A 19027-nucleotide genomic window follows, 5' to 3' on the forward strand; every position below is an offset into this window, starting at 1 on the left:
GGACATGAACAGTGATAACTATAATGGATAAAAGGCTAGAAGTATATAAAAAAGGGAATTCAAAGTGCTACAAGACATCAAGATTTAGAACTTAAAACTAACTTAGGAATCGTCTAGTCCAACCCCTCATTTTACAGATGAGGAAATTAAGTAAGGTTCAGACAGTTTAAATGACTTGCCCAATCTTCTACAAGTAGGAAGAGGTACAGCTGGAATTTAAGTTCAGTATCCTTCTGTTGCGCAATATTACTTGGTTTAAGGGAAGGTTAAAGATTCAGGAAAACTTATTCCTTCCTTTGTCCTAGTTAAGGTGTAATAATGGAAAGCTGACAGCCTCTGACTTTTCAGTTTCTACTTTTTGGCTTCTACTTTTCGGTAGCAATAATAAAACTTCTTGTCCATAAGAGTCCACTTACTCTATGACATGCAGTTCTTTCCCAATATTGAACTAGGCCTGAATCATCTCTATACTGTCCTAATGCCTTTCCTTGCTTTTAGCTACATCAGCATTATTGACATGCCTTCTTCTAGCAATTGGCCAGTCAGTCAGTCAACAAGCATTTATTTAGCGTTCACTGATGCCAGACACTATACTAAGTATTGCAGATATAAAGAAAGGCAAAAAAAGTCCCTCTTAAGGTGTTCAAATCTAATTGGGATGATAATTTGCAAATATCTATCTCCAAACAATATGCAAGCAACCATGTTCAAACAAAATACATACAGGATAAATTGGAGATAAATTGGAAGGTACTAGCATTAACAGGGATCTGAGATTCAGAGACCTCCGTAATGATTACTCAGTATACCTCTGTGACCTTCTAGAGGTTCCAAACATTTTCACATATTCGAATTTGTATTATGAGTTGCCCTCTCACAACTGAGAATGTATGATAAGAAGGATATTCCCTTTAACCCCAATTAATGCAACTAACAAGATGTTCTACACCATGATACCCTTGACCTTTGACAGGAATCATGTTCAGATTGGAAGGGGAAACTTGGTTATGCCCTGTGAATCATCTATCAAAGAGAAAAGCAGTTGAGAAACTGAATTATTCATTCAAGCATCTGGTAGAGGAATGATTGAAATGAGCATAAGCCAGAAGAAAACTTTCCAACAACACACTTGGCAAGGAATCATCTGTAGAGAAGAGAAAGAGTGCACCTTGCCTTTGACCTCAGTCTAGCTCACCCCTGCCTACTTCCTTGGCAGAGGAGTGCCTTGAAAGCCTTGAAGAATCGAGATGATTTTGCACTTCCATCTTCCCATCAACATCCTACCATCCCACCTTCCCATCCCATTTCTGAAGACAGTGGTAACTGATAGCAGTTATCTCATTTGAGAGCCAAAAACAGACTGGCAGTGTCATGGGAGAGAGATACACTGCTCCACAAGGAACCCTGCAGAAAGTGACTTCATACTTTAAGTGAACTTCAAGAGTACCATACAAAGAGGAGAAAAGGACTTCCACCAATTAGGAGCTAGGTTGGAGTACATTTCCTTTGAATTCCTTACACACTTGAAGGAATGTGTATTCACAGACTTTAGGGGGATGTTTTGTCCTGTTCTTGTTAAATTTAGAATCTATTTCCAAACCTTATAAAATGTTTTTTTCAAACAGCAAACAAATTAAGTCTATCTGATAATCAATGGGAAGAACACTGTATAGATTCCTAAAAGTGATTGTGTGTTTGTCCTTCGTTTTCGAAGGACTATGACATCAGAGAAATGATGACATGACTTGAACTTGACTTTGTTTTGAGTGAGGGAGGGCTATGAAAGGTCACCAGTCTCACTTTCTCCTCCTGAGCTATCTGGATCCAATGACCAGATATTCATCAGGATGACTGGAGATGGCTCAGGATGCAAAGGGAGACCTTGGACTTTTAGGCTCAAGCTTTTTCAGGAACTCATTAAAAGTGAGGTAATGCCCATTCAGTGAATAGACCTCTCACCTAAAAGTGATAGTACTGGATAAATCCTCTAATCCATCAGGGTTATTCCTAGAACTCTAAAAGAAAAGTAGTCAGCCACCCTCTGGGAACTCAGCCTTCCAGGGGGAGTAGGAGTTGTGAAGAAGCCTTGGAGGGTTTATTTTAGTATAATGGAAGATAATTACCTATACTTCCTTGAAAACAAGCACGAAGTCTTATTTATCTTTCTATCTCTTTAAAGTCTAGTACAGTGATTTGTATCCATTATGAGCTTAATGAATAGTTTTCTTCCAATAAACAAAGGAGGTATGTTGGCTCATAGCTGGGCAAGGACATCAAACAGACATCTTCTGAAGCTATTTTCTCTTAGTTTTCCTGACTTACTCCATGTTGACCTATCCTGGACTTTGTTCTACTGATCTGGCCTCCATTTTTATTTCTTTTTTTTTACTACTATGTAGCCCTCCAGATTTGTTTACCTCACTGAGCCTTTCAGGTTGACCCTGGCAACATAGATAACTTGCTTTTCTTTTGGATAATAGCTTGGACTATGCCCTCTTCCAGGTCTCTTCTTTCCCTCTAGTTCTGTTAATTGTCCTTAATCATTAATTTGGGTCCCATTCCTATAGAAAGCCCAATAGGGCTCAATGGAAGAAGGTACTAATATATTGGAGTCTTTTTAATAATGCTATCTTCAGGATTCATGCCATGGGATATCTTTCCAGGCAAAATTGTCTTATAGTAAAATCCTTGCTTCAGTAATTACATCTACATGGATGAAATCCAAGGAAGCCCTATCTTATGTTAAATTCTACTCCACAGCAATAACTATTTTAGCAAGTTTCTAATTTATAGATGAAAATATAGAAGATCAGAGAGGGTAAATGACTGTCAAAAATATCCCATCCTCATTCTATTGAGCAAGGCATGTTCTGTGTGACTCAATGGAATAATGCAAGGTTTGGCTCCATTTGCTTGTATCCATTTTAACTGACAGATAAACTGAGATACAGAAACATGTATTAGCAGGTCTCCTAAAAAATCAAAATCTCAGAGTCCTAAGTCCTTGGGGATAGGCTGAAAAGCCACCTTAGAAAAGAGACAGATAAACTGGAAAGTATCCAAAGGAGGAAAAATGAAGATGATGAAATGCTGAAGAAACTGTGAGCATTTTACCAACAGAGAATTCATGATGGGTCAAGGTTGGGAAGAGGCATGAGGAACCATAGCTGTCTTAAAATATTTGAGCTGTTTTGTAATGTAGAAGAGATTAGATTTGTATTTCTTGACAGAACCAAGATCAGTAACTGTCCATTGCAAAGGGCAAAATTTAGGCTCAAGGCAAGGAAAATCTTCCCAGTTAGTGGTATTCTAAAGAGGAATGGACTACCTTGGGAAATAGCACATTGCACTTTCCCTTTACTGGAGATTTTTAGGCAAAGACTAATCATTAGCTAACATGATGAAGAGAAAATTCTTATTGAATAGGACTAGATAGCCATTACAAATCTGAAATTCTGTGTCTGTGTGTCTGTCTACGTCTAAAAATAAAACGTTGATTAATTACTTAAACAAGAAATTTTTACCAGATCCATAAGGCTTTGATTTTTTTTTAATATGGGACAAGTTCTACATTCTGGGAGGTCTTTGTACTAAATGTCGTTTTTCTACAGATCTCTAAAAGCTTCCAGGACTGCTTAGCTCTTCCCAAACATTTTAGTCTAAAAATACCTGCTGAAGCATGTGGATCTGGGTACATTCTTTATGCCTGGAGGAGGCAGTTCCCTTCCAGTTTGGTGTAGTCCCTCATGTATAATGAAGGAAAGAATGTGACACTACATTTACAGTCTGAATGGGATTTGAAGCACAATTGTGGGAGGAGAGCGTCTCTACTACAATTCTGAGAAAAGTGTTTGGCTTTCCCAGGGTGGTCTAATTCGGAATGCTGAATTTGTGTATTATGCACTGGAATCCTCTGAGTGAAAAGAAAATTTCTGAGAAAGAATTCTCACTTTCATTTTCTGCCAGATGGAGCTGGATGTGCCTGTCACCTATGGCAAAGGTGTATTATTTAATTATTTATCTGCCTTCCCAGAGGTGCTTTAGAGTCTTCAGGCACCAGGATTCTGGTGTTAGAAATACTTATTGCACAAAGTGTGCACGGAATCTTTCAGAGATGTCCCACCTCTATTAACTCCTTCTCATTTCTCTCCCACTTCAGCCTCCCGGAAACCTGGAATAACCTAGGATCTTAATTACCCAGCTAACATCAATCCCCATATCTATGCCACTTCCAAGTGTACTGACCACGTGGTATCAAAGAGAAGCTTTACCAAAAGAAAAGATAACCAACACTGTATATTATCCAACAAATTATAGCCCAGCAGACTTTCTTCCTCTTGAGGCTGCCCCATTGGCTTTTGGCTCAAGGTCTTGAAAATGCATAGACTGACCCAAAAGTATGCTTTTCCTGTCATCTCACAAAAAAGATCTTATACCCTTCCATAACATTTTATTGTAGAGTTCAATTTTGACCAGTACCCCTCTGAAGGTTAACTTTTGCCCAGCACTGTTGCTTTATGTGTCACTTTATGTGTATGCTCTGTATGTGTACATTCAGCTTCCCTATAATACATTTGACCATCCTTTCCTGTGCAGGGTCAGGCCTAAGCTACGTCAATCCAATGGTTCAGACTTTGGAGGCAAAATGCCATAAGGCACTTGTGGATCATAACAGACAACACATCCAATTTTACTGACAAGACATTGAAGGTTTACACTGTCAAAGTTAAAAGATTTTAAGTTTTTCTCCCCTCTACCTTGCAACCAGAGTCACAAGAACAATTCAAGCTCAGGAAATAACCTCTGACAAATTCTCTCTCCTCATTCTTGGGTTTCTTGTATTTCAAGAGAAAAAAAAGTCAAATGTCCCTTGCTTCCTTACTGGACTAGAATAGTTCTGTCAATGAATCCACTGAGTATAGAAAAAAGGAGGGAAGACTGAAAAGATGGAAAGGAGAGGAAGGAATATTCCTGCATTGTAATCTGGGGCTTTTCACCAGTTATAGGCCTTAGATCCTCACTTACCCTGTACATAAAACAAGCAATCCCCCACCCCACTCCACCCCTCCACACACACTTTCTAAAGGATTGCTCTCTGTTTGTCTTTATTGGGTACTGGAGGAGAATGGTCTAAGACTATGGGAGACTAGTCCATCAGTCTACATTCTGGATGGGACAATATTCTATGTATGTTCTGGGGACCATCCTGAATTCTGTCTCATTAAACCCCTGATTGTCTTGAAAGCACCGCTCAGATACCACCTAAGAATAAAGACTTTCCTGATTCCCCAAACTGTAAACACTCTATCACTCTAGAAATTACTATACATTAATTTGTAAATGCTTTGTATTTACCTTATATGTTCATGTTGTATTTCTTATGCGCATGTATTGTATTTCCCAGCAGAATGTCAGCAACTTGACTACAGGGAGTGTTTTATTTTTCTTTATAGCCCCAATGTCTTGTACATCTAGGTATCTAGTAAATATTGATTGATTTGAATTGAATTGATCCAAATAATCCAATTCTCCTAAATGTAAAGGGGGAAGAAGAGGGAAGGGAGAGACTCATCTTTTACTTCATCTATTTTGAATTAAAGATCTATATAAATGCACCGAAAATTTAGTGACCTTTATCAAATACCAACCTAGACAGTAGTAAAACACTCAGAAAAGAAATAGAACAAGGAGGGGAGAGAGAGAGAGAGAGAGAGAAACAGAGAAAGAGAGAGAGAGAGAGAGAGAGAGAGAGAGAGAGAGAGAGAGAGAGAGAGAGAGAGAGAGAGAGAGAGAAGAGCGAGAGAGAGAGAGAGCGAGAGAGAGAGAGAGAGAGAGAGAGAGAGAGAGAGAGAGAGAGAGAGAGAGAGAGAACGTTCTTTCTACTGAGCTCAAATTTTTATTCCTTTTAAAGTGTTTCCAGGAACTTGTACATAACAGATTTTCTGTCACTTTGTCAGATTTCAAAGGAGAAAACAGGTGGGCAGTTTGAATTTTAACTGGTTTTGCTCAGATTTCATAAGTTTTTCTTGGCAAATTTCCTTTCAGCATTAGTCAATCTGACCCAGGGTAGTGATACAGTCTTTGGTCCATTCACAAAGTGGAAAGAATGCCAAAGACTCTCTGGGACTAATGTAGTGGCATGGGTAAAACATTTGACAAAGTGACTAAGTAGAGTATTTGTGAAAGATATAGATTTGAGGAACATGGATTTGTCTCCTAGAACTTGGTAGGTTCCCTTTAAAATTTGAAAAAGAAAAAAAGAAAAAGTACTGTTCTATTAACTGGAATTTGTGGAATTCGTTAAAAAAGACTGAAAGTGTAAATAGCTTCAGAAATATTTTGATAAATTTCTGGATGATAGAACCAAAATAAGCTTTTTCTAATGTTTTCCTATGTTTGTATAGTTTTTTTTTTTATAATTTATATAGAATCACTTGATCCCTTCATTGAGGCTCAAAGGGTAACTGAAACTCTGCTTGTCAGAAAGGTTAGAACTGGGAGCAGGGGATGGACATTTGTATCGCCAAAGCAATACTCCCAGCACTGGTGGTGACTATGAATTTGCCAGCGTAGTTCCCAGTCACTAAATATAAAAGACTCTCCATACAGAAGGCAGAAGAAAAACATTTATTTAAACACCAGAAAGCCAAATCCCAGAACCAGAAAGCAAAATCTGTCATTATGACCAAGAAGTTAATAAGGAAGATCACAAGCAGGGGGCAAAGCCATTCTCAAACCTCCCCTCCCTCAGCCCGGGCCTTCTCACTATCAATTGTCACAATGTGTCAGTTGTTGCATTCTATTCTCTCTGACCTGACCCCACTCACTTACTTTCTCCTGGTTCCACCTCTTCAGCAAGCTTCTCCCACCACATGTAACTTAGGCTTCCAGGTGATTTAAGCAGATCACATGGGCCTGTTAATTAATGAGAAAGATCTCTCCATCTAAATTGCTATTACAACATTACAGATTCTTGTTTGACATCATTAAAAAATTCCCTACATACTAAAGAATGGCCTGCTTCAGGAGGTCTTGGGTACCTTCTCCTTAGGGGTCTTTGAACAAAGAATCAATGACCACTGGCTAGATAAAGTGTAATGTGGGTGCTTCTTCAAATGACCACTGAGATCCCATCCTATTCTGAAATTCTGTGATCTTTTTTTTAAAGGAAAGGTGGGAAACCTACAGGTTTAAGGTCACATGTGGCCTTCTAAATCCTTAAGTTCTGCCTTTTAATTGAATCCAAGTTTTACAGAACAGTCAAAAGATTAAGTCAAAAGTTCCACTTAATGATTTAGAAGGCCACATGTGGCCTTAAGGCTGCAGGTTCCCCCCTCCTGGAAGTGATTTGCCTAATTTCATACAACCCAAAAAAGATACAGTCAGGCCTAGAAACCCAAAGTTTCTGAATCCCATATCAGTACTCTTCCCATTGCTCCAAAGCTAGTGATATTTAGAAGTGAGAGGAAAGGAAAGGGGGTGATAACTAGGTAACAAGTCCTGTTTATCTCTTAGATTGTGGGTTCTATTTGACCTATGGACCATAGTTTGCCAACTCTTCTTCAAGACTATTATCTTATTGTACCTTAAATGACTTAACTTAACACTACTTCTTTCAACATATGCAATTTATAAACATTAAATTTGTTAATCATCATTCCTCATCAGGGGCTCCTTCTACCAATAAGAAAACCATATCTACTCTGCCACCTAATAGACTTAACAGTTGGTATGGGGTGCTAAGGGATTAAATAACTTGATCAAGGTCACAGAGCTAAGATGTGGCAGAGACAACTTGGACCTAGGTCTACCTGACTCTGAGACCAATTCTCTCTTTTCTACATGTCCCTGAGCTTCCACGTGCCAAGCCAATTTCGACTACTCTCTATCCACTGCAGATATTCCATGCTGTACTGTCTCTGGTTATGCCGTTACCCATGTGACTTCCTTGCCTCTCATACGCATTCTCTTTCTGAAATTCTACCCATTTAATTCTCACTTTGAACTACATCTCATGGAAAGAGCAGAGACAAGATGGGAAGACATGATGAGTAGAATCATGGACCTGCTTGAGCTCTCCCCCCAAAACACCTGTAAAAATAACTCTAAACAAGTTCTAGAGCAGCAGAAGTCACAAAATAACAAAGTGAAATAGATTTCCAATCCAAGACAGTATGGATTTCCAATCCAAGACAGTGACAGAAAGAGTCTATCACACTGGGTTCAGATCAGAGAGGAGCCCAGTGTGGGTCACAACGTCACAGATGGCACTGAAATTGACTTCAGGGTGCTGAATCATGGGCCATGGCCACAATTTCTAGATTTTTCAGCCCACAAATGCCAAAGACAGCTTCAAAGGTCAGTGAGATAGCTTTCACCTGGGTGACAGGGAAGCATGGTCCAGCTCTAGCCCCAGCCTCAGTTCCAGGGTGGCTGTAGACACTGTAGCAGCAGCTGCTACTTTTAGAGCTCTTGGTCTGATCTGGGTCTCAGTCCTGAGTGGTAGTCCTGGGGTGACGAAGAGCATTGGTGTGGTGGAGCTGGTGGAAGCTATGGAGAGGGAATCCTATTTGCAATTCCAGGGCAGAGAAGAGTCCTTGTGGTTGCTCATAGACCAGAACACAGGCCAGGAGAGGAGTAAATACCTCTCCCTTGACTATGTCACTTTGGAGGAACTGAAAAATTATTTGGTGGAACAGCTGTGCAGAACCTCTGAAGCATGAGGTAGTATACTCTCCACTTGACAAAGGACTCAAAAGTCACATAACTGCCTAGGGAAATGCCCTAAAAGGGGTAAAAAATAAAATCATCGAAGGTTATTTTCTTGGTGAAAAGGTATTTTCTTCCACACCTTCAGAAGAGGAAGATCAATGCATACAATGAGAGGAAGACCAAAGCATACACTGGAGGAATACAGCAAGATCAAAGGTCCTGCATCCCAAGCCTCCCAAAAAGATGTGAAATGGCCTCAGGCCATGGAAGAGCTCAAAAAGGACTTTGAAAATCAAGTAAGAGAGGTGGAGGAAAAATTGGGAAGAGAATTGAGAGCAATGCAAGAAAATAATGAAAAACAAGTCAATGATTTGCAAAGGGGACCCCAAAATGTGGAAGAAAATAACCCCTCTAAAAATAGACTAACTCAAATGGCAAAAGAGGTCCAAAAAGTCAATGAGGAGAAAAATGCCTTAAAAAGCAGGATTGGTCAAATGGAAAAGGAGGTCCAAAAGCTTACTGAAGAAAATAGTTCTTTAAAATTAAAATGGAGCAGATGGAAGCTAATGACTTCATGAGAAATCAAGAAATTATAAAACAAAATCAAAAGAATGAAAAAGTAGAAGACAATATGAAATATCTCAATTGAAAAACAACTGACCTGGAAAATAGATCCAGGAGAGATAATTTAAACATTTTTGGTCTATCTGAAAACCATGATCAGAAAAACAATATAGACATGACCTTCCAAGAAATTATCAAGGAAAACTACCATGATATTCAAGAACCAGAGGTTAAAAAAGAAATGGAAAGAATTCACTGACTACCTCCTGAAAGAGACCTCAAAACAACTAGGAATATTGTAGCTAACTTGCAGAGATCCCAGGTCAAGTAGAAAATATTACAGGCATCCAGAAATAAAAAATTCAAGGACTGTGGAAATACAATCAGGATAACACAGGATTTAGCAACTTCTACCCTAAGGTATCTAAGGGCTTGGAATATGATATTCCAGAGGTCAAAGGAGGCAAGATTAAAACCAAGAATCACCAACTCAGCAAAACTGAGTGTAAATCTTCATGGAAAAAAAATGGAGTTGCAATGAAATAGAGGACTTCCAAGCATTTTTGTTGAAAAGACCAGAGGTGAATAGGAAATCTGACTTTCAAATACAAGAATCAAGAGAAATATGAAAAGCTAAACAGGAAAGAGAATCCATAAGGAACTCAATAAATTTGAACTGTTTGCATTCCTACATGGAAAGATGATATTTTTCAGTATGAGACTTTTTTCAGTATTAGGGTAGTTAGAGGGAATATATACATGCATATATACATATACACACACATGTATGTGTGCACATGTATGCGTGCATGTGTGTATATTCACATATATGTATATATGCCTATATATACATATACGTGTGTGTAGGTATGGGTATGGTATGCATATATGAGTATATTATATATGTGTAGATATGTATATGTCTATAGGTGTGTTTGTGTATAGATGTGTATATATACATATATGTGTGTGTCTATATGTGCTTGTGTATATATGTATGTACAGAGGGCTCATGGAGATGAATATGAAAAATAATTTTCAATACCTGAAAATAAAAACCTGAAGAATAAAATTTACTGCTGAGTGGAATGTACTAGGAGTAAGAGAAAGAGGAGAGGCAGAGTGTTGCAAATCATCTCACATAAAAGAGGCAAGAAAGAGTTTTTACAGTGGAGGGGAAGAGGGGGGAGATGAAAGGAAATAAGTGAATGTTACTCTAATGAGATTTGGCCTAGGAGGGAATAATACAGCCTCAATTGGTTATGAAAATCTATTTTACCCTGCAGGAAGGCAGGGGAGAAGGGAATAGGACAGGAAAGATAATAGAAGGGGCAATAAATTGGGGAAAAGGACAATCAGAAGCAAGTACCATTGTGGGGGGACAGACCAAGGGAAAGAATGAAATAAATGGAGGTCAGGACAGGACAGAGAGAAATATGGTTAGTCTTTTGCAACATAACTATTATGGAAGTGTTTTGCATGACTACACATGTATTACCTATATTGAACTGCTTGCTTTCTCAGCCACGGTGTGGGAGTAGGAGGGAAGAGAATGTAAAAATTGTTTTTTCATGCAACTGGGAAATAAGATGTACAGACAATGGTGTATAGAAATCTATTTTTCCCTACAGGAAAATAGAGGGGAGGGGATGTAAAAGTAAGCACTCCCATATACACGGGAGAGCCTACTATCACAGGTGCTTTGATCTGCTTTTCTAAAGGGAAAGCAACTTTTGAGGGGTCAAAAATCAATTTCATCAAACACATGTATCATTCACTTACTTCAGGGGAAAAAAATCAACACCCTGAGTTCAGAGAAAATACAGGGAAATAAAAATCAACAGACATAGCTTCCAACTATCTGACATAAGCAAGGCATACATCACAAATCAACAGACAGATCCAACTGCCTGAGCATACATACATGGTTACCAGATAAAGACCAACATACGGGTTTTCAAAGCCAGAGGGGCTACTTAGTGGATTCCCAGAGTCTCATCTTGCACACAAACTTCCTTCCAAAATCTAAGCCTCAAAGTAAAACCACATATCAGAGTCTTTCTACACATTTTAGAGCCAGAGGGCATCACAACCCTTGAGAACCAGTGCCTCAATAACAAAAGCTGTGGACCTTCCTTCACATCTTCCCAGACTCATTAATGGTTGGGGAAGATCCTTTCAGTAAGAAGCAAAATTATATTAACAATAAGCAAAAAGGCATTATCAATGCAGGGGGATGGAAGAAGGGGGTGATAGAAGGAAAGAGAGACTGGAGCAATGGGTAGATGAGTTTCATGCTGTCTTGGGGTGGCGGGATGGGGAAAGATGGGGAGAAAACTTGGAATTCAAATTCTTGTGGAAGTTAATGTTGCAAACTGAAAAACAATTAAATTATATATTCTTTAAAAAAAAATCACATCTCCTGCAACTGTCCCTGATTTTCCTAGTTAGTAGTAATTTCCCCTTTACCTCACAGAGAACTTCATTTACAACTCTTTTATGCACCTATCATGCGTACCTGCTGTTTCATGTGTCTGATCTAGTTCTAGACTATAAGCTGCAAGAGGGCAGTGTTCACTTCTTATTTAATCATCTCCTATAGCCTTGTATCTTGCCATGAATATAGTTGGCATTGAATAAATATTTGTTGACATTGAATAATTCCAAGCTGTTGACACTTCCCAGTATTTTGCATCCTTCTATAGATCTGCTCTTATATTTGATGAGAGAACAGAAACTTTAATATAGGTGCATCCATTCGCAAAGTGTTTCGGTGGTGTGCCTAAGGTTATACAGTGAAGTTGGAGAAAAGCCAAGAAGAAGTCATCAAATTATAATTTCATGTCCCTCTATTTTGCTGAATCTCCTTTGTCATTACAACAGAGTTTGCCTTAACCAAATATTGTAAGTAGAATTAGAACAAAATGTGCACTTATATTCTTTAAATGGCACACCCATAAAAATTGAACTTCTTTGTTCAAATATTTATTTATTTTGAGTTTTCAACATTCATTTCCACAAAATTTTTAGTTCCAAATTTTTTCCCTGTCTCTTCCCTCCCCCCACTCTATAACACCTTGCATTCTGATTACCCCTTCCCTCAATATGCCCTTCCTTCTATCACACCCCACCCTTCCCTTATACCCATCGTTTCTCTTTTCTTGTAGGGCAAGATGAATTTCTATACCCCATTACCTGTATTTCTTATTTCCCAGTTGTTTGCAAAAACAGTTCTCAACATTCATTCCTAAGACTTTGAGTTCCAACTTCTCTCCCTTCTTCCCTCCCCACCCATCCCCATCCAGAAGGCAAGCAATTCAATACAGTCTGTATATGTGTACTCTTGCAAAAGACTTCCATAATAGTCATGTTGTGAAAGACTAACTATATTTCCCTCCATCCAATCCTGCCCCCCATTTATTCTATTCTCTCCTTTGACCTTGTCCCTCCCCAAAAGTGTTTACTTCTAATTACTCCCTTCTCCCGTTTTCCCCCCCTTTTGTCACCCCCACCCCACTTATACCCTTCTCTCCTACTTTCCTGTAAGCATAAGATAGATTTTCATACCAGATTGAGTGTGCATGTTATTCCTTCCTTAAACCAGATATGATGAGAGTAAGCTTCACTTTTTCCCTCTCAACTCCCCCTTTTTCCCCTAAATTGAAGAAAACTTTTTCTTGTCTTTTTTTATGAGAGATAGTTTCTTCCATTCTATTTCTCCCTTTGTCCTCTCCATATAATCCTCTCTCACCTCTTAATTTTATTTTTTTAGATATTATGCCTTCCTATTCAACTCATCCTGTGCCCTCTGTCTGAGCTTCTTCCAGTGTTCTGAAAGATAGAAAGCTGTATCAACATATATATTCTCTATGTATCCATTATGCATGTGTATATATTATATATATACATATATTATACATATATACACACAATGCATATATATATATGAATATCTATTTCTATATATTCCTAAGGTAGTGCAATGGATAGAGTATTTGATTTAGAATGAAGACTGAGTTCAAATCAAGCCACAGACACTTACTAGCTATTGTGACCCTGAGCAAGTCACTTATTCTCTTTCCACCTCAGTTTCCTCTTCTGATAATAATAACACCTATCTGCCAGATTGTTGTGAGGATCAAATGAGATAGTACTTGTAAAGTGCTGAGCAAACCTTAAAGTGTCATATAAATGTTAGTGATTAATGATTGCCTGTCTTCTGATGTTACCTGAACCTGCCTATGAAAATAATGCATTTCTTATATTTTGTGATATTTCTGATTTCGTGAAAAGTATACTTTCAGCAAGGGATTATAAAATATTCTTTTCTGGGCCATGTGTGCTGAGATATAGTTAAAATATAGTCATCATATTTATCATTCATTGCGATGGCTAGTCTTAATTTGGAAAGTTTAATTATAGAATATTGAAGTATAACAAATTTCAAGTTTACTGGTGGATAGAAATTTCACAAAAATGCCTTGCAAAAGGAATTCCCTCAGAACTAATTTTCATAAATAGATAGGGATGATTGGCATATTAATTGTCCCAATGAAAATAAGTATTTCTAAGCTATTTAGAAGTAAGTTTAACATTCCCCATTGAGAGAAAATGATAAATCTGCTTTCCTACTTTTTTCTTCATAGATGATATAAAGACATTCGTTTGAGATCCTGATACAAATTCCAAATTCATCATGATCGTATTTCTACATTTCTTTAACATTTAGAGAATACAGTTCCCTCAGAGTAAAACTGTAGGTTAACTAATAAAAAATACTACTAATTCTATTTTACAGATGAGGAAACTGAGACTAAGAGTGGAGATATTATTTGCCTTTGGTCACAGAGTTAGTAAGTGCTAGAGCCAAAATTTAAACTTGGCCTCCTGTCTGACTCTCATTTAACTGAGTGCAAAATGATAAGATGCTTTCACAAACACCAACACAAAGGTAGATTGACAGAATGGTTATTTGAGTCTGCAAAGACTCAAATCTAGACCAAGCACCAGGAAATACATCCTCACTCCAAGTTTGTCAAAGTAAAAATGTACATTGAATGAAAGATTCCCTCAAATTCCCTCCTATTGCATAAAAGATTAATTACCTTGGCAGAACTTTTGTTTTTCTCTGAGAACATACAGTCACATTTCCCCCTGTTATTCTGACAACAAATTTTCTTGAAGGCAAAAAAGTTGTTTTTTTTTTCTTTCTCCTCTCAAGTGCTGGGCTAATTGAAACAAGCTTTGCACTAGGGATCTGGACCATCACACACCAAGCAGAGCCCTGGGGGGCCATGAATGCTCAGGTCAGTTGCCTGATCGTCCTTCTGGCCATGTCTAATCTTCTCTGCCCACTCCACTCTGAACACAGAGCTTCACCTCCTATGGCTGATTCAGAAGAGCCCGAGTTTAAGGGACAGTAAAGTTTAATGTCAAAAGGATTAGGTTCCTTTACAAGGCCTCAAGGGTAGAGCTTACCAGGGAATCATAGAACTTCAAAGTTGAACAAGATTTCAAGAGGTCAACTAGGCCGAAACAAAGCAGGAATTCTCTCTATAATATCCCCAAGTAATTGTTTAGCCTCTACGTGAAGACTGATAAGGATAGAGAATTCATTAGAAACAGCATATTCTGCTTTGGGACACCTTTAATTCTTGGTCACTTTCTCTTAAAATAGAGCAGAAATATGTTTCTTTGCAGTTTTTACAGCTGCTCTCTGCAGCCATCTGAACAAGCCAATCAAACATAAACATGTATTAAGTGCTTAATATATTCTAGACCAGGGGTGGGAAACCTGTGGCCTCAAGACCACATGTGGACCTCTAGGTCCTCAAGTGTGGCTCTTTGACTGAATCCAAACTTCATCCCTGGTCTAGACCATAGTCTAGCTGTTGAAGCTACAAATACAAGAACGAGATAGTCTTGAGGAATTAATTGACTCACTCTTGACATTGAGACAGCTCTCATGGAAACCTTTACTTTTTCTATAAGTTAATGTCTGAGGTTCCTTCAACTAATCTTAGTTCTGTCCAGTAGATGTCACTTGTGGAGAGTAGTTTGGTTGAGGTCCAAGGTAGTGGGCAGAATTGACCCTCTGTGTTTATTCCCATCTCCATCCACTGGGGCTGGTTCAGAGCATGATCTCTAACTCTCTACTAACCATGCCCTTGACTTGCCTGAGGGGAATGAAAGGTAGAAGAAAACCCTTATGAAAAGGAGATTAGCTCCTGAGGGTTTTAATCTAGGGCAAAAATGCTAGTTTCACATGGCTTCCTTTTTCTGCAACGCTACAAAGTTTAAAAAAATACAGATTATAAATAATACGCTCTAAGCCTCCAGGCAATCTATTGATTGCCAATGCGGGAGGTTCCTGGCTGATTGAATTTGGTATAATCAATTATCCACAGCTCCCACCCACACCTACCCCAATTCTATTTTATAACAAAAACACCAACTCAGGACGTAATTTAAAATTACGTTATGGAAGAAATCATTGTTGAAAAATGTAACAAAAAACAGTAAAAATTCAAATAGCAAAAAGAAAAATGTATTAATAAACTATGTCACTCATTATACGGGGCAATAAAACAGAAGAAAGTAAATTCGCTGATCGTCCAGAGATTTCTCCCTAATGGATTCTCTTAATAAGTCAAGTGGTGATCCAGGGAAAGAAAAAAGGCTCCAGCAGCTACAAGGTTTAGAGGCAGTGTCCTGGAAAGCATCCTCCGTCTGCTCCTGCTGCTTCTCCTTCCACCACTCACTCTCTCCTACTCCCTTACCACGTGTCTCTCCAGAAAGGTTCAGAACCAGTCTCCCTCTCCCTCTCCCTCTTCCATGAGCTGTTACTGCTGCTGAGCTTCTGTCCTTCTTGTCTACCTCTTCTACCTACTACTCAACATTAATTCTTGGCTTCAAACTTCCCTCTACCCCACTTGATTTGTCTACACTGCTGGAGGGTTGTATATTCCTTCTCCATTCTTTCTTGGTCCCTGACTCATCTTTCTACTTATTTCCATTACGATCCTTGCCTCTAACCCCATCAGCCTCTCCTTCTGGCCAAATGATAAATCAGACCACTTAATTCATCACATCAAACACTTCTGGTTTGACACTGCATTATCACATCAAGTTATCATATGACAATCTTTAAAAAGAAATTTCTGTTGGCCTGACTTTGACCACTTATTTCTATCAATAAATTTCCAGAAATAACCTTGGCTGAGTTCAGCACAACTGATCCAAGCCTCTTCTGGAAAGAAATCACTCTGAAAATCCATCCCCTCTGCAGTAGGTCATAATCACTGTGGTATTTTGACCCAGGAGAAAATCTCTATAATTCTTCTTTTTAACTCAGATAATATTGTGAAATAGACTATTTCAACATATTTGGTATTGATTTAAAAACACTACCACCTATCTGGATGATAGTATTCACCTGAATAAAGCTCTCTTAAAGGTTTATTCTTTGTCCAGATCTGCAATCTGATAGATGGATGGATGGATGGATGGACAGATTAGATAGATAGATAGATAGATAGATAGATAGATAGATAGATAGATAAATAGATAGATAGATAAAGATAGGGATGTATAGATAGAATTTAACATCTTAGAGAGTTGTTTAAGGTACGAAGAGATTATGTGACTTAGCTATTGTCCCACAACTAGTATGTTTCAGAGGTAAGAAAGGACCTTCGATCTTGCAGAATCATGATTGAGAACTAGAAAATAAACTAGAGGTCACTGAGTTGAGCTGCCTCATTTTAAAAATGAGAGTCCTAGAGAGATTCAAAGACTTGCACAAGTTCACACAGCTAGTGAGTGAGGCAAGATTTGAATCCATGCCTTCCTGACTTCAATACTGGCCCTTTAGTCTACTACACCTTACTGCTTCTGTCAAGGATGCACGGTACATAGGGAAAGTTGAACTAAAAATCATACCTGATGTTCTAGACTTCTGTTTGTAATTTGCAAAATACGTTTTTCCTCTACATAATTGTCAGTATTTCTAGCCTGCAAACCAGAAGTGAGAAAGGAAAACACATTTATGGGAATATTTCAAAGTCCCACCGGTTCTGAAACTGCAAGTTCATGGAAGTAAAATTTCATTCTTTAACTTTTAAAAAAAAATCACCAAAACATCAGTATTTTACCAATATTCACAGAAGAAAATTGGACCTTCTTATTGATTCTGAAAGACATATTTTTAAAGCACTTAGTACAGTGCCTGGCACACAGTCGGTGCTAGAAAAATGCTTGTTCCCTTTCCCTAACCTAAAACACCAACAATAACAATAATAGTTAATTTATTTTTTCACTGTGCATCTATAAGCCTGGATTTTCTTGCATTTATTGAATCTCTTAGAATTGAGAGTCTCCAGATTTATTCCAAACAACTACTAAGAAAGGATATGCTATTAGGGTATGGGAAGAAGGTCTAAATGAGCAATCAGTGAAGCCAAACCACTAGAGTTGTACAATTTTGTCATGCAATATGACAGAGGGCCCACTTTGGTTTGGAAGATGAACTCTTGTTTCCTACCCTCTGCTTGTTCAGCATAACCCTGGGTCTTCAGTTAGGGCTCCATGCAATTCCAGATGATTGTGACTGGGAACAGGGAGGCCCAGACCTGGATTTAGGGCCAAACTGTAAACTTCAATTAATTACTCAAATCAAATCACTGGGAGGCCTCCATGACGAAATCCTTTTCTGCTAGGAAGGTGAGGCTTGCGTGACTTTCCCTTGTGCTCTAAGGCCTATCTGTCACCAAGATGCCTGAAATCTGTTAGATCATCTAGGTTCCCTGTGCTCATTATACAGACAATTCTGTGGTTGCATGCAGAAGAATGTGGATGCTTGCCACTGTTTTGAATGGAAGAACTCTCAGTCTCTCTCTAACACTAAGGATGCAGGTAACTGCACAGACAGTGCCTAGAGAAACACACCAGTGTTCTTTGAACAGCAAATGGATTCACTCTGGAATTATGCAGGAATCCAAAGGGTTTCACTTTCCTTTCTGAGCCATAATCACGAGTAACTCCCATAAACACTTTTTCTGAGAGTTCCCCATTCATGAAAGTGTGTGTGTGTGTGTGTGTGTGTGTGTGTGTGTTCTAAAACTTGAATGGCCCTTTATAATCTTGAAGGATAAAGATACAGAAGTAATCAATTTGACATATTTTTACCACTTAAATAAATGTTACCAATTAAATTATTGCTGCTTCATTTGTAATTCAACAATTTGTTTATATAATTCTCTGATTGCTATTTATAGAGAAGTCATGTGCAAAATGTCAAAGAATAAAATCTGGTTTGCAGTTCCAGCTTCCACTAACTAGCTATGTGGCTTTGGGCAAGTCCCTTCCCCTCTCTGGGTTACAGCCTCTCCTCTGGATAATAAACTGAATACATAAATTTGGGAATCCCTATAATGGGACACTGAAGTGATGTGCAAAGAGCTTTCAGATTTGCAGTACCCAGGGAATCAGAAAGGAAATCAGGCTCCACAAGCAACAGAAATAGGGTTCTTTCCTCTGAGGACTGCTTTCAACACAAGTCAAGTCAACTGATTTGACATAAGTTCTAAACAAGCATTTGTTAAGCATCGGCTATGTGCGGGGTGTTAAATGCTGTGGATACCAAGAAAGGCAAAAAACAAACGCCAATCTCTAAGAGCTCATAGTATAAAGGGGGAGGAAACATACAAATAATTAGGTGCAAATAAGATATATCAGGAATAAATTGGAGATA

Source organism: Notamacropus eugenii, chromosome 1 (genome assembly GCF_028372415.1).
Source record: "Notamacropus eugenii isolate mMacEug1 chromosome 1, mMacEug1.pri_v2, whole genome shotgun sequence".
NCBI lineage: Eukaryota > Metazoa > Chordata > Mammalia > Diprotodontia > Macropodidae > Notamacropus > Notamacropus eugenii.